Below are 14,167 nucleotides of genomic sequence, written 5' to 3' on the forward strand. Positions count from 1 at the left end.
AACAGAAAACAGCTGTAAATAGTGTCAAGAGGTGAAATCAAGTGATAAAGCTAAATTCATGGCTCTTTGCTTGCGTGCTCATTGTATTCAGAACAAAATCAACAAATTAATAGCACATTTCTAGGTTGACGGGCATGATTTTATAGCTATTACAAAGACATGGTTACAAGGAGATCAACACTGGAGCTAAGTGCGCAGGGCTATACGACATTCCAAAAAGACAGGCAGGAGGGAAAGTGACTGTCAGCAAAGAAATTAGTATGAGAGGAAGAAACGATCTTGGATCGGAAGATGTAGAATCCAATTTTATTTATTTGTTAATGGGAGGAGGACATCCCTAGCTACGCAGTCTTTATTGTCCATCCCTAATTGCCCAGGGGACAGTTCAAAGTCAATCATATTGCTGTGGGTCTGCAGTCACATGTAGGCCAGATCATGTAAGGCTGGCAGTTTCCTTCCCGAAAGCACATCAGTGAACCAGGTGAGTTTTTCTGACATTTGGCAATGAATTCATGGTCATCATTATATTCTTAATTCATGATTTTCTTTTATATTGAATTCAAATTCCACCATCTGCTGTGCTGCAATTTGAACGCAGGTCCCCAGAATGTTATCTCAGTCTCTGAATTAACAGTCCAGCAATAATACCACTAGGCCATTTCCTCCCCCATCGTGGAACAAGAAAGCCTGTAGCTGACTCCCACTTGGGAAAAACAGTGAACCAGGAGCTTCTTAAATGGGCGATCGCATCTCCTTACATTTTAAGACAGCCATGGATAATCAGGACCTTGTGGGAAGGGACGAAATTGGGGGAGGGAAAATTACATCAGTGTTAGGTCGGAGCTGAGCAGTATTAATTGGGAGGAGCTTTTATTGAACAAGCCAACATTTGATACGTGGGAGTTATTGAAAGACCTACTCTTCAGTTCAGAACTGGCCTATTCCAGGGAAGTAGGAATGACAAGGATGGCAATCTAAGGACGTACGGACATTAGAAATAAAACAGGAGTAGGCCATCTGTCTCTTCCAGCTCGTTCCGCTGATCTTTTTTGCGGACTCAGCTCCACTTACCCTCCCATTCACCATAACCCTCAATTCCTTTCCTGTTCAAAGATCTATCTGTTTTGGCTTTCAAAACATTCAACAAGGGAACCTCAACTGTTTCAGTGGGCAGAGAATTCCACAGATTCACAACCCTTTGGATGAAGAAGCTCATCCTCAACTCAGTTTTAAATCTGTTCACACTTATTTTGAGGCTGTGCTCCCGAGTTGGAATTTCGCCCATCAGTGGAAACAATTTCCGATCCATTTGTTTCATAATTTTAAAAGTTTCTGTTAGATCACCCCTCATTCTTCTAAATTCCAGTGACTGCAATCCTAGTCTACTCAATCTCTCCCCATACAGCAACATTTTTAATTCTGGAATCAACCTCGTGAACCTCCTTTGCACCCCCTCCAGTGCCAGTACATCCTTTCTCAAGTGAGGAGACGAAAACTGTACAAACTACTCCACACCAAGCCTCACCAGCACCCAAAACAACTGTAGCATACCCTCCCGATTTTTAAACTGCATCACTCTCGCAATGAAGGACACTATTCCATTTGCTGTCTCAATGACCAGCCGCATCTGCAAACTACCTGATTCAGACACAAGGCTGCCCAGCTCCCTCTAGGAGCAGCATGCTACAATTTTTCACCATTTCAGCAAGACTCCATTTTTCCATAATTGCTACCAAAATGGATACCCTCACATCTACCATCATTGGACTCCATCTGCTAGGCCCTTGTCCATTCACTTAAACTTTCTGCATCCTTCCGCAGATTTTCATCGTCCTCTTCAGACTTTACTCTCTCACTCATTTTAGTGTCATCTGCGAACATAGAAAAATACAGTGCAGAACAGGTCCTTGGGCCCTCGATGTTGCGCCAACCTGTGAACTAATCTAAGCCCATTCCCTCACACTATCCCATCATCATCTATATGCTTATCCAAGGACTGTTCAAATGCCCTGAATGTGGCTGAGTTAACTGCACTGGCAGGCAGGGCATTCCACGCCCTTACCACTCTCTGGGTAAAGAGCCTGCCTCTGACATCTGTCTTCAATCCATCACCCCTCAATTTGTAGCTGAGCCCCCTCGTACAAGCCAACATGATCATCCTTGGAATAAGACTCTCACCGTCCACCCTGACTCATCTTTCTCTGATCGTCTTGTATGTTTCTATTCAAGGCCCTCTTAGCCTTCTTCTCCCCAATGAGGACAGACTCGAGTCGCTCAGCCTTCTCTCATAAGACCTTCACTCCAGACCAGGCAACATCCTGGTAAATCTCCTCTGCTCCTTGTCCAATGCTTCCGAATTCGTCCCGCAATGGACCGACCAGAACAGGTCGCACGAGCGTTTTGTGCAGTTGCAGCATGACATCACGGCTCTGGAACTCTACCAATCAAGTCTAACACACCCTTTGCCTTCTTCACAGCACTATCAACATGGGTGGCAACTTTCAGATATCTGTGTACATGGACGCCAAGGTCCCTCTGCACATCCGCACTACCAAGAATCTTTCCATTGGCCCAGTATTGTACCTTCCTATTATTCCTCCCAAAGCGAATCACCTCGCATTGAACTCCATTTGCCACCTTTCCGCCCAATTTTGCACTTTATCCAAGTCTCCCTGCAACATGCAACATTCTTCCACATTGTCCACCACTCCACCGACTTTAGTGTCATTTGCAAACTTACTAACCCATCCACCTATGCCTGCATCCAAGTCATTTATAAAAATGACAAACAGCAGTGGGCCAAAAACAGATCCTTGAGGCACACCACTAGTAACCGGACTCCAGGCTGAATATTTTCCATCAAACACCACTGGTTGCCTTTTTACCCAAAGCCAGTTTCTAATCCAAACTGCTAAATCTCCCTCAATCACATGGCTCCGTATTTTCTCCAATAGCCTACCGTGTGCAACCTTATCAAAGGCTTTACTCAAGTCCATGTGCACTACGTCACTTCTGGCCTTCTCTCATCCACATGCTTGGTCACCTCCTCAAAATCTCCATGAGGTTTGTGAGACACGACCTGCCCTTGACAAATCCATGTTGACTATCTCCAATCAAATTGTTGCTTCCGAGATGATAATAAACCCGATCTCTTATAACCCTTTCCAAAACTTTTCCTGCAACAGACCTAAGGCTCACTGGCTGTAATTGCGTGGCTCATCTCTACTGCCCTTCTTGAACAAGGGCACAACATTTGCAATCCTCCAGTCCTCTGGTGTTAAACCTGCAGACAATGAGGACTCAAAGATCAAAGCCAAGGGCTCCGCCACCTCCTCCCGAGCTTTCCAGAGAATTCTCGGAAAAATCCTCTCAGGCCCAGGGGATTTATCTAGCTTCACATCTTCTAGAATTGATAACATCTCCTCCTTACTAACCTGAATCCTTTCAAGTCTAATAGCACGTATCTCAGTCGTCTCCTCGACGATATTCTCCTCTTCCTCAGTGAAAACAGATGAGAAATATTCATTTAGCACCTCTCCGATCTCTACCCGGTCCACACACAACTTCCCACTTCTGTCTTTGATTGGCCCTATTCCTACCCCAGTCATCCTTATATTCCTCACATACCTTGAGAAAACTTTACGGATCTCCTTTATTCTACCTGCGAATGACTGCTCAGGACCCCTCCTTGCTCTTCTTAACTCTCTCTTTAAATCCTTCCTGGCTCATCTGTAACTCTCCATCACATCAACTGATCCATCTCATCTCAACATCACATAAGCCTCGCTCTTCTGCTTAACGCGAGATACAATTTCTTTAGTAAACCACGGCTTCCCTACCTTATCACTGACCCCTGCCTGACAGGGACGGACCTATCAAGGACACGCAATATCTGTTACTTAAACCAGCTCCCCATTTCGATTGTCCCCATCCCCTGCATTTTGCTACCCCATTCTTTGCCTCCTAAGTCTTGCCCAATTATAATTGCCTTCCCCCATCTGTAAGTCTTGCCCTGTGGCATGTTCCTCTCCCACTCCATCGCTAAACTAAACGTAACCGAATTATGGTCACTCTCTCCAAAGTGCTCATCGACCACTAAATCAAACACCTGGCCTGGTTCACTGTCAAGTACCAGATCCAGCGTGGCCTCCCCTCTTGTCGGCCCTTCGACGTACCGTGTCGGGAAACGCTCCTGCGTGCATTGGACGAAAACTCATCCAGCCGACGTACGAGACTTAGAGCATTTCCAGTCAATGTTTAGGAAGTTAAAGTCTCCCATAATGACGACCCTGTTCCTTTCACTCCTGCCCAGAATCGTTTTGCCAATCCTCTCCTTCAGATCCCTGGAACTTTGCAGAGGCCTATTAAAAAACTCCCAGCAGCGTGGCCTCTCCTCTCCTGTTTCTGACATCAGCCCATCCCACCTCAGGAGACCAGTCCTCCTCAAAAGTTTTTCCAGCCTCCGTTATACTGTCCTCGACAAACAAAGCCACACCTCCCCCTTTTTTCCCACCTTACCTGATCTTACTCAAAGATCTGAACCCTGGAACCTGCAACATCCATTCCTGACCCTGCTCTATCCATGTCTCCGTAATGGCCACAACATCGAAGCCCCAGGTACCTATCCATGCTGCAAGCTCACCTCGCTTATTCCGGATACTCCTGGCAGTGAAGTAGGCACACTTCAATTCAGCTTGCTGTTTGCCAGCACACTCCTGTGACACTGAGGTCCTGTCCATGTCCTCTCTATTCTCTTTCTCCTGTGTACTGAAACTACACCACAGTTTCCCATCCCCTTGCTAAGCTAGTTTAAACCCACCCGAACAGCACTAGCAAATTTCCCGCCCAGGATATTAGTGCCCCTCTGGTTCAAGTGGAGACCGTCCTGTTTGTACAGGTCCCACCTTCCCCAGAATGAGCCCCAATTGTCCATGTATCTGAAGCCCTCCCACCTGCAGCATCCCTGCAGCCACGTGTTCAGCTGAAATCTCTGCCTGTTCTTTGCCTCGCTATCACTTGGCACGGGTAACAAACCAGAGATAACCACTCCGTTTGTTTGAGCTCTCAACTTCCAGCGGAGCTCCCTGAAATCTTGCCTGACGTCCCTATCCCTCTTTCTACCTATGTCGTTGGTACCTATGTGGACCATGGCTTGGGGCTGGTCACCCTCTCCCTTCAGGACCCCAAACACACTATCCGAGACAACACGGACCCTAGCACCTGGAGGCAACGCAACAATCGTGAGTCTCTTCGGTTCCAAACAAGCCTTCTATCTGTCCCTCTAACTATTCAGTCCCCAATGACTAACACTCTCCTCCTACACCCCCTTCCCTTTGTTGCAAGAGCGACAGACTCTGTGCCAGAGACCTGCACCCCAGTCAGGATTGAGGTAATGCCTCAGCGTAAGGAGGTCAGAATTGACGGAGTGGCAGATATTTAGAGGGTCAGTACTGAGGCAGTGCACAACCGTCAGAGGGTCAGTGCTGAAGGAGAACCCCATTATCAGAAGGTCAACACGAATGGAGAGTCACATCGTCAATGGTTCAGTCCTGAGGAACACTTCATTATCATAGGGTCAGTCCTGAGGCAGTGCTTCATTGTCAGAGGGTCAGTATTAAGGTTTAGAATTGAGGGAGTGCTATCTGATTATGTCACTCTGACAATGAGGCACTGCCTCAGGAATGAGCCTCTGACAATGAGGCACTTTCTCACTTCTGAATCTCTGACAAGGAAGCATTCCCTCAGTGCAAACCCTCTGTATGGACCCGATGTCAATGAGGCACTCGCTGAGTACTGACCCTCTGACAAAGTTCCAATAGCTTACTACTGACCTTCTAATCATGTGCCCCCTACCCCATTTCTAAATCTGTTACATTGAGGGCACTGCTTCAGAACTGACACGCTGGCTATAAGGCAGTCCGTAAAGACTGACCCGCTGATCATGAGGCTGTCCCTCAGTTAATGACCCTCTAAATATGAGGCACTCCCGTAATTCTGACCGTCAGGAGCTACCTCAATGTTGACTCACTGATATAGAGGAACTGCCTCAGAATTGACATGCTGACGATGGGGCACTTGCTCAGGACAGACCCTCTGATAGAGCTGCAGGTTTGATATTAGAGCAGTGATGCACCGCGAGCAGGTCAGTATTAAGGGAGTGCCACACAGTCAGTGGACCAATATTACGGGAGTGCCACACTGTCAGAGGATCACTCTGAATGGAGTGCTGCACTTGTGGTGAGTGAGTACTGAGGCAGTGCAGCACTGCAAAGGGTCAGTAATGAGACAAAGCTCCATTTTCAGAGGGTTAGCACAGAGGAAGTGCTTAATCAGAGAGTTATTTCAGAGAGAGTGCTGTATTGTCAGAGTTTCGCACTGAGGGAGTATCACACAATCAGAGGTCCAATATTAAGGAAACACTGCACTGTTGGAGGGTTGATATAAAGGGAGGGCTGCACTGTCAGAGGGTGAATGATGTGGGAGTGCTGAAATATCACAGAATCAGTCCTGAGAAGTGCTGCACATTCAGAGAGTCAGTGCTGAGGGAGTGGTCTAATGTGAAAAGATTGATATCAAGGGGCACTGCCGAAGGATCAGTCGTGCAATACTGTCAGAAAAACAATATTGAGGGAGTTCTGCTGTGTCAGTGGGTCAATATTACAGGATTGCCACACGATCCACGTATCAATGTCAGACGGTCAGTCCTGAGGGAGTGCTGCACTGTTGGAGGGCCAATATTGAGTGTGTGCGACACTCAAGAGGATCATTTTGTTGGACTTGTGCACTGTCAGAAGTTCAATTGTGAGCAAGTGCCACACTGGTAGCAGGTTAATATTACGGGAGTGCTGCACTGTCAGACGGTTAAAGATGAGGGAAAGCTCATCATCTGACAGGGCATCACTCCCTTCAGACGAACCCTCAGGCGGTGCAGCACTCCAACAAGTTAGTTTCAGAGGCATGTTGTCCCATCAAATTGACCCACTGAGACAGGAGCATGCACTCAATATCGACCCTCACACAATGCTGCACTGCCTTAATATAGGCCCTCTGGCAGGGCGGCTCCCTTTCAGGACACACCTTCCAACAGCACAGCACTCTCCCATCATTGACCCTCTGACAGTGCAGTACTCTCTTAATACTGAATGTGTCACACTGCACAACTCCATTAAAATTGACCCAAGCAACCCATGAATATTTGCCCACTGACAGTGCAACTCTTCCTCAGTTCTGACTCTCTGACAATGCAGCACTCCCCGAAATACTGTCAGAGGGTCAATACTGAGAGAATGCTGCACTGTCAGAGTCAGCTCCCTGCAGTCCTATCAGATGTTCAGTATTAAAAGTATGCCGCATTGGGAGTGCGTGAGCGTCAGCGAATTCTGCACTGCAAGAGGGTCAACAATGAGGAAGAACTGCAATGTCAATGTAACAGGGTCAGAACCGAGTGCCTCACACTCAGAGGGTCAGGATTGAGGTCAGAATTGAGACAGTTATGCAGGACTAGAGTGTCAGTGCTGTGGTCGAGTAGCACTCAGAGGGTCAGTACCGAGGGAAAGCTTCATTGTCAATGGATCACTTCTGAGGCTGTGCTACTTCGTCAGAGGGCCATACGAATGCAGTGCCTCATTGTAATGGGATACGAATTGAGGGAATCGCACAATCGGAGGATCAGTACTGAGGTCCTGCAGCACTATCAGCAGAGGGTCACTACTGATGGAGTGCCTTATTGTTAGAGGGTCAGTGCTGAGGGAGTGCATCGTTGTCAAAGGATCAAATTGAGATGATGCCTCATTTTAATATGGTCAGTTTGAGGTAGTGCAACACTGTCAGGGGGCCAGGAGTACTGAGGAAGTGCTGAAAATCCCCATGATTAAGGGAAGACCCTCATGTTTAAAATGTCAAAACAGAGAGAGGGCATAATGGCCAGAGGGTCAGTTCTGAGTTTGTACCTTGTTGCCAGGCGGCTAGTTATGAGGGAGTACCGAATCTCTGGGAGTGACTAATCTGTCAGAGAGTCAGGACTTGAGGGACTGCTGACCGTCTCTCAGTGCTATAATTCCCCAGCACTGAACCGCTGGCACACTCTTACTGTTGACCCTCTGAGAGGGCAGTTTCCCTTCGTACTGACTCCCCTCAGTGTAGCACTCCCTCATTGCTAACCCAACTCTGTGTAGCATACCATTAATATTGACCCTCTGACAGTGCAGTGCTCTGTGATGACTCACTGTTCTGACAGTGCAGTTCTCCCTCAGTAGTGACACTCTGACAGTGCAGCACTTGCTAAAAATTGGCCTTCCGACAGTGTGGAGCTCACTCATTGATGACACTGACAATGCAGCACTCCCTCAGTACTTACTCTGCAACACTTCAGCACGTGCTCATCATTGACCCTCTGACAGTATTGCAGTCACTTAATATTGAGTCTCAGTCCAGGAGCACTGTCTGAAGATTGACCTCCTGACAGTGAAGCTCTCCCTTAATATTGACCCTCTGAGAGGGTGACTTGCTCTCAGTGCTGACCCTTCAGTGGTGTCGCATGACTTACCACTTGCCCATCACCACCTTATGCTCCCGCTCCCCCCCACCACCGCATCAACATCATCTTTCTGAAATTGTTGCATTCCCTGAATTTTAACACTCTGATAATGCAGAATTCCTTCAATATTGACCCAATGAGAACATAGCAGACCCTTCTTCTTGACGCTCTGACAGTGCAGTGCTCCCTGAAAACTGGCCCTCCCTCAGTGCAGCACTCCCGTAGTAAAGAGCTGCCCCCCGGCCCGGCCCCTATTCAGTGCTGAGCTGCACTCAGTGCTGAACCCCCCCACCCCGAGTGCTGACCTCCCGTAAGCTGAACCACTAGAGTGCTGCACTCCCTCATTGTTGACCGGCCACTGAGTGCACATCCCCGCTTAGTGCAGCTCTCCCACTGTGCTGGCTCCCCCTCAGTGCTAACAACCCACAGTGCAGTACCCCCTCAGTGCTGACCACTTGCAATTCTGACACCGCACTCCTTGTCAAGGAGACAGAATCAAGGCAGTGCGACAGGATTAGAGTGTCAGTGCTGTGGTACAGTAGTACTCTGAGGGTCAGTACACAGGGAAAGATTCATTGTCAATGGGTCAGTTCTGAGGCTGTGCTACTTTGTCAGAGGGCCATACTAATGCGGTGCCTCATTGTGGGGTTGACACTGAGGGCGGTGTGGGTGAAAAGAATGAGAGAGTGCTGCACTGAGCAGGGTCAACACTGAGGGAGTGCTGCACTGAGGTCGGGTTAGCATTGAGAGGTGGTCAGCACTGAGGCAGTGATGGGGTGTTAGCACCAAGGGAGTGCTGCACTGAGGGGTACTCAGCACTGGGATGGTGTCAGCACTGGGGAAGTGCTCCATGAAGGGGGTTTCAGCCATGAGGGGCGAGTTTGCACCGAGGGGGATCCAATATGAAGGAAGTACTGCACTATCTGACCATCAATAATAAGGGTGTGCTCCACTCTCGGAGGGTCATTCTTGAGGAAGCACCGCGTTGTTGGAGAGTCAGTACTGAGGGAGTGTTGTATGGTCAGTGTCATCACTGCGGGAGCTCTACACTGTTGGAAGGTCAATACTAAGAGTGTGCTGCACTGTTAGACAGTCAATGATGAGCTAGTGATGCATGTGCGACATTCCCTCAACTCTTATCCCATTACAATGAGGCACGGCATTAGTATGGCCCTCTGACAAAGTAGCACAGCTTCAGAACTGACCCACTGATCATGAAGCTTTCCCTCAGTACTGGACCTCAGAGTGCTCCTCAGCCACAACACTGACTCTCTAATCCTGCAGTCCTGTCTCAATTCTGACCTCAGTCCCGACCCTGTTACATTGACATTGCAGTTCTTCCTTACCATGGACACTCTGGCCATGGGACAACACTGTTGGCCCTGTTGCAGTGCAGAATTCACTGACACTCACCCTCTCCCATACCTTCAATACTGAATGTCTGATCGGACTGCGGGCAGCTGACTCTGACAGTGCAGCATTCTCTCAGTATCGACCCTCTGACAGTAATTAGGGGAGTGCTGCATTGTCAGAGAGTCAGGACTGAGGAAGGGCTGCACTATCAGAGGGCAAATATTAATGGAGTTGTGCACTGTCACAAATTCAATATTAACAGAGGGCTGCACTGTCAGAGGATCAATGATGACGGGGCAGTGCGTTGTGAAAAGACCTGTAATAAAAGGCATGCAGCCTGTCAGAGGGACCAAACGGAGTGCTTCACTGTGAGAGGGCCAACATTAGTAAATGCTCCAGTCTCAGAGGGTCAATGTGATGGGAGAACATCCCTCTGACATTATCTTGTTGGCGGGTCAGCGCTGACGTAGTGCTGCACCGTCCGAGGGGTCGGAGCAAGGGAGTGATGCACGACCAGGTGATCAGGGAGTGCTGAAGTGAGGGAGTCGTCAGCGATAAGTGGGTGAGCTCTGAGGGAGTGCAGCACAGTGTGGGGTCAGCACTGCGGGAGTGCTGTTCTGAGGGGTAACAGGACTGAAGGGGGTCAGCACTGAAGCAGGTCAGCGTTGAGGGAGAGCTGCACTGAGGGGTTCAGAATAAAGGGTATGCTACAGTGAATGGGTCAGAAATGAGAGGGGGGTCAGCACTGAGGGAGAGCGGCACTTGAAGATGTTCAATATTACTGTGTCCTGCACTGTGAAAGGGTCAGTATTTAGGCAGCACTGCAATATCAGACAGGCAATGATGAGTGTGTGCTGCACTGCTGAAGGGTTAAATTTGAAGTGGTGTCCCACGGCCAGAGTGTCAATGGTAAGGGAGCATGGCATTCTCACAGTGTTATTGCTGAGAGAACACCAGTATGACGGAGGGTTAATACTGTGGCAGAGATGCACCGTCAGAGAATCAGTCATCAGAGAGTACGCAGTGTTGGAGGGTCAGTACTGAGGGAGTGTTTCACAATCAGAGCGTCAGTTGTCTGGCAGTGCTGGAAAAGCTCAGCAGGTCTGGCAGCATCTGTGGAGGCAAAAACAGAGCTAACATTTCGGGTCCAGTGACCCTTCCTCAGAACTGTTCTGAGGAAGGTCCCCAGTTCTGAGGAAGGGTCAATGGACTCGAAACGTTGAATCTGTTTTCTCCTGCACAGATGCTGCCAGGCCTGCTGAGATTTTCCGGCAACTTTCTTTTTGTTCCCGACTTACAGCATCCGCAGTTCTTTTGTTTTTTATGTCTGGCAGTGCTTGTTTGCTTGTGACCTTCTGAAAGCACAGCACACCCATAATCTTGGCCCTGTGACAGGCCAGCACTCCCTCAGTACTGATCCTCCAACAATGGAGCATTCCTTCAATACTGACCACCAGCGCAGCACTTTATTTCCGAGAGTAGTCTGAAAGAAACTACCTTTGCTTACCGAGAGACACAGGGAGAGCAAGTGCGTATTCTGTAGATGACTCAGGATGTATTGTAACCTTAACAAGTCAAACAGTATTTCAGATTAGTTTATAATTAAAGATTATTCTAACTGTCTTCCTGGAAAAGTACAGTCCCTACAACATGGGGCTGATACTAATACACTCACTCAGAAGTGACCCTCCAGCAAAGCAGCCCTGCCTCAGAACTGACCCTGTGACAACGAGCTACTCCATCAGCAGTGAATCTGTAATCACGTGGCACTCCCTCAATTCTGAAAACATTACACTGAGGCACTCCTACAAAGGCCTCTGCGTTTTAGGGGTTATTTACAGTCATCCCTGTGTTTTACAGGTTATTGAAAGGGGTCACTGTTTTCAGGTTTATTTTCACCCTCCAATCTTGCAGCACTCCCTCAATTCAGGCGTGTAGCAGTAATGTCTCCAGACTGAATCTCGAAAAGTGTTGCAAACCCTCAATTCTGATCTGCTCAAAATGAGCCACTGACTGAGTATTGGCCTTCTGACAAAAAGTCACTTATTCAGAACTGGCCTTCTGACAATGTGACACTCGTCCACATCTGACCCTCCAGCAATGAGGTACTGCCGCAGAACTGATCCGCTGACAGTAAAGCACTGCCCCGTCAGTTCTGACCCTCTGACAGAGCTGCAATACTTCAGGACTGAACTTCTAATCATTTTGTACTCCATCAACTCTGAATCCAATGCACTGAGGTACTGACTCAGTATTTACAGTCTGCTCCTAATACACCCTCAGAATTGACCCTAAGGCAATGTGACCCTGCCTCAGAACTAACTCTGTGACAATGAGGCACTTACTCAGCGCTGAATCTCTAATTGTGTAGCACTCCCTCAGTTTTTAGGCACTCCTTCCAGACTGGCACACTCTCAAGGCTGATCCTGCAGCGATGAGGAATTGCCTTATAACACAGCTACGAACAACAAGGCCCTCTTTAGGACAGTGTCTGATAACGAGGCACTCACTTGGTTCTGAGCCTCTGACAATGAAGCACTTGCTCAAGTCTGACCACATTAAAATGAGGCACCCTCAAACTGATCTGACCTCAGTTTCGACCTTCTGATGGCTCTGAAATGCCTCAGTTTATATCCTCTGACCGGTCTTTTAATTCTGACCCAATTACAGTGAAGGTCAGCCTCCGTGCTGACACTCAGAATACATCACTCCCTCTGACAGTGTTGCACACCCTGAGCATCACTGACAGTTTCAGCGTTCCCTTAATATGGACCAACTCACAATGCAGCACTCCCCTAACATTATTATTTATATTGACGATCTGACAGAACAGCCCACCTCAGTGCTGACCCTCCGGCAGCGCAGCATTCCCTCATTACTCACCCTTTGATACTGTCGCCCACCTTTGGTAATGACACTCTCACAGTGTCACACTCCTTTACTATCGGCCCTTCAACAGTGCAGCACTCCCTCAACGATGACACCGTAACGATGCAGGATTCCCTCAGTGCTGGCTCTGCAACAGTCAAGCATTCAATCAACACTGACCCTCTGTTAGTGCAGCACACCCCTAATATTGATCCTGTGACAGTGCAGCACTCCCTTAATATTGGCCTTCCGACAGAGTGGCACTTTCTTGACGAAGACACTCTGACAATACAGTTTTCCCTCATTGCTGATCCTCTGGCAGTGCAGCATTCTGTCATCATTGGCACCTTGCCAGTGGAGCTGCATGCTTCTTATTGACCCTCCAGAGTGCAGCAATGCCTCTCTACTGACTCTACAACATTAATATTGATCCCCGAACGGGAGGTTCTCTTTCATACCCACCCCAACAAAGAGAAGCCCTCCCTCATCTTTAACCCTCTGACAGTGCAGCACTCCCTTAATATTAACCCGCTGCCAGTGTGGCACTCTGTTACAGTGCAGAACTCAAACAAAGTGATCATCTGAGTGTCGCGCACACACTCAATATTGACCCTCCAACAGCGTAGCCCTCCCTCAGAACTGACCGTCTGACATTGATACACTGATAGTGTCGCAATTCTGTCATCTCGACCCCCACTGACGCAGCAGAACTCTCTCAATATTGGCCTTCGGACAGTACTGCGCGACTGATCCTTCGGCGGTGCCCCTTGATATATTATACATTATAGCACTCCCTCAGTACTAACTCTCTGAACATGCAGCACTCTCTCAGGTCTGATTCTGCGCTATTTCAGCACTCCCACGTCATTAACCCTCTGACAGTGCAGCACTCCCTTTATATTATATTATATTTATCAACCCTCCAACAGTGCACTATTTCCTTAATATTGGGCCTCTGATTGGACAAGCTGACAGCATCTCATGTTCTTTATCGACAGAGTCAGTTCTGTGGTAGTACCTCATTGTAATGGGTCAGAGTGGGTCTAATCAGTCCAACCCCAAACCTAACCGCGGCTTCAGGCCTAAGCCTAGCCTCAGGCCTAATACTCACCCTCAACCTGAGCAGAAGCCTCAGCCCCAAACCTAAATGTGGTCTGAGCTCTAACCCTAACCATAGACTCAGCCCTAAGCCTAACCTCAGCCTTAACCCAAAACCTCTCCCGAGCCCTACCCCGAACTCCAAACTTAACCTCATTAGTAACCCTAACACAAGTCTCATCCCTCACCCTAACTCTACCCTCATCCAAAACCTTGTCCAATCCTCACACCTAACCCCTAGCCTCGGTCCTAACCCAAACCCTCACCCTTGCCACCCTCTCACGCTAACCCTCATTGTTAATTAGTGAGTAC

The 14,167-nt window shown here is 48.3% G+C and overlaps 1 protein-coding gene across 1 annotated transcript in view; it reads right to left on the reverse strand.

Annotated features, from left to right (window-relative positions):
• LOC132208079 (utrophin-like) overlaps nucleotides 1-12,869 on the reverse strand; it is a 31,497-nt gene extending 18,628 nt beyond the window's left edge. Inside the window, exon 1 of the mRNA XM_059643818.1 lies at nucleotides 12,773-12,869. The gene's annotated coding sequence lies outside the window, so the exon portion shown is untranslated. The remainder of the gene's footprint in view (nucleotides 1-12,772) is intronic.
• Nucleotides 12,870-14,167: the final 1,298 nt, after the last annotated feature.

The sequence above is a fragment of the Stegostoma tigrinum genome, unplaced genomic scaffold (genome assembly GCF_030684315.1).
Source record: "Stegostoma tigrinum isolate sSteTig4 unplaced genomic scaffold, sSteTig4.hap1 scaffold_280, whole genome shotgun sequence".
NCBI classification, from domain to species: domain Eukaryota; kingdom Metazoa; phylum Chordata; class Chondrichthyes; order Orectolobiformes; family Stegostomatidae; genus Stegostoma; species Stegostoma tigrinum.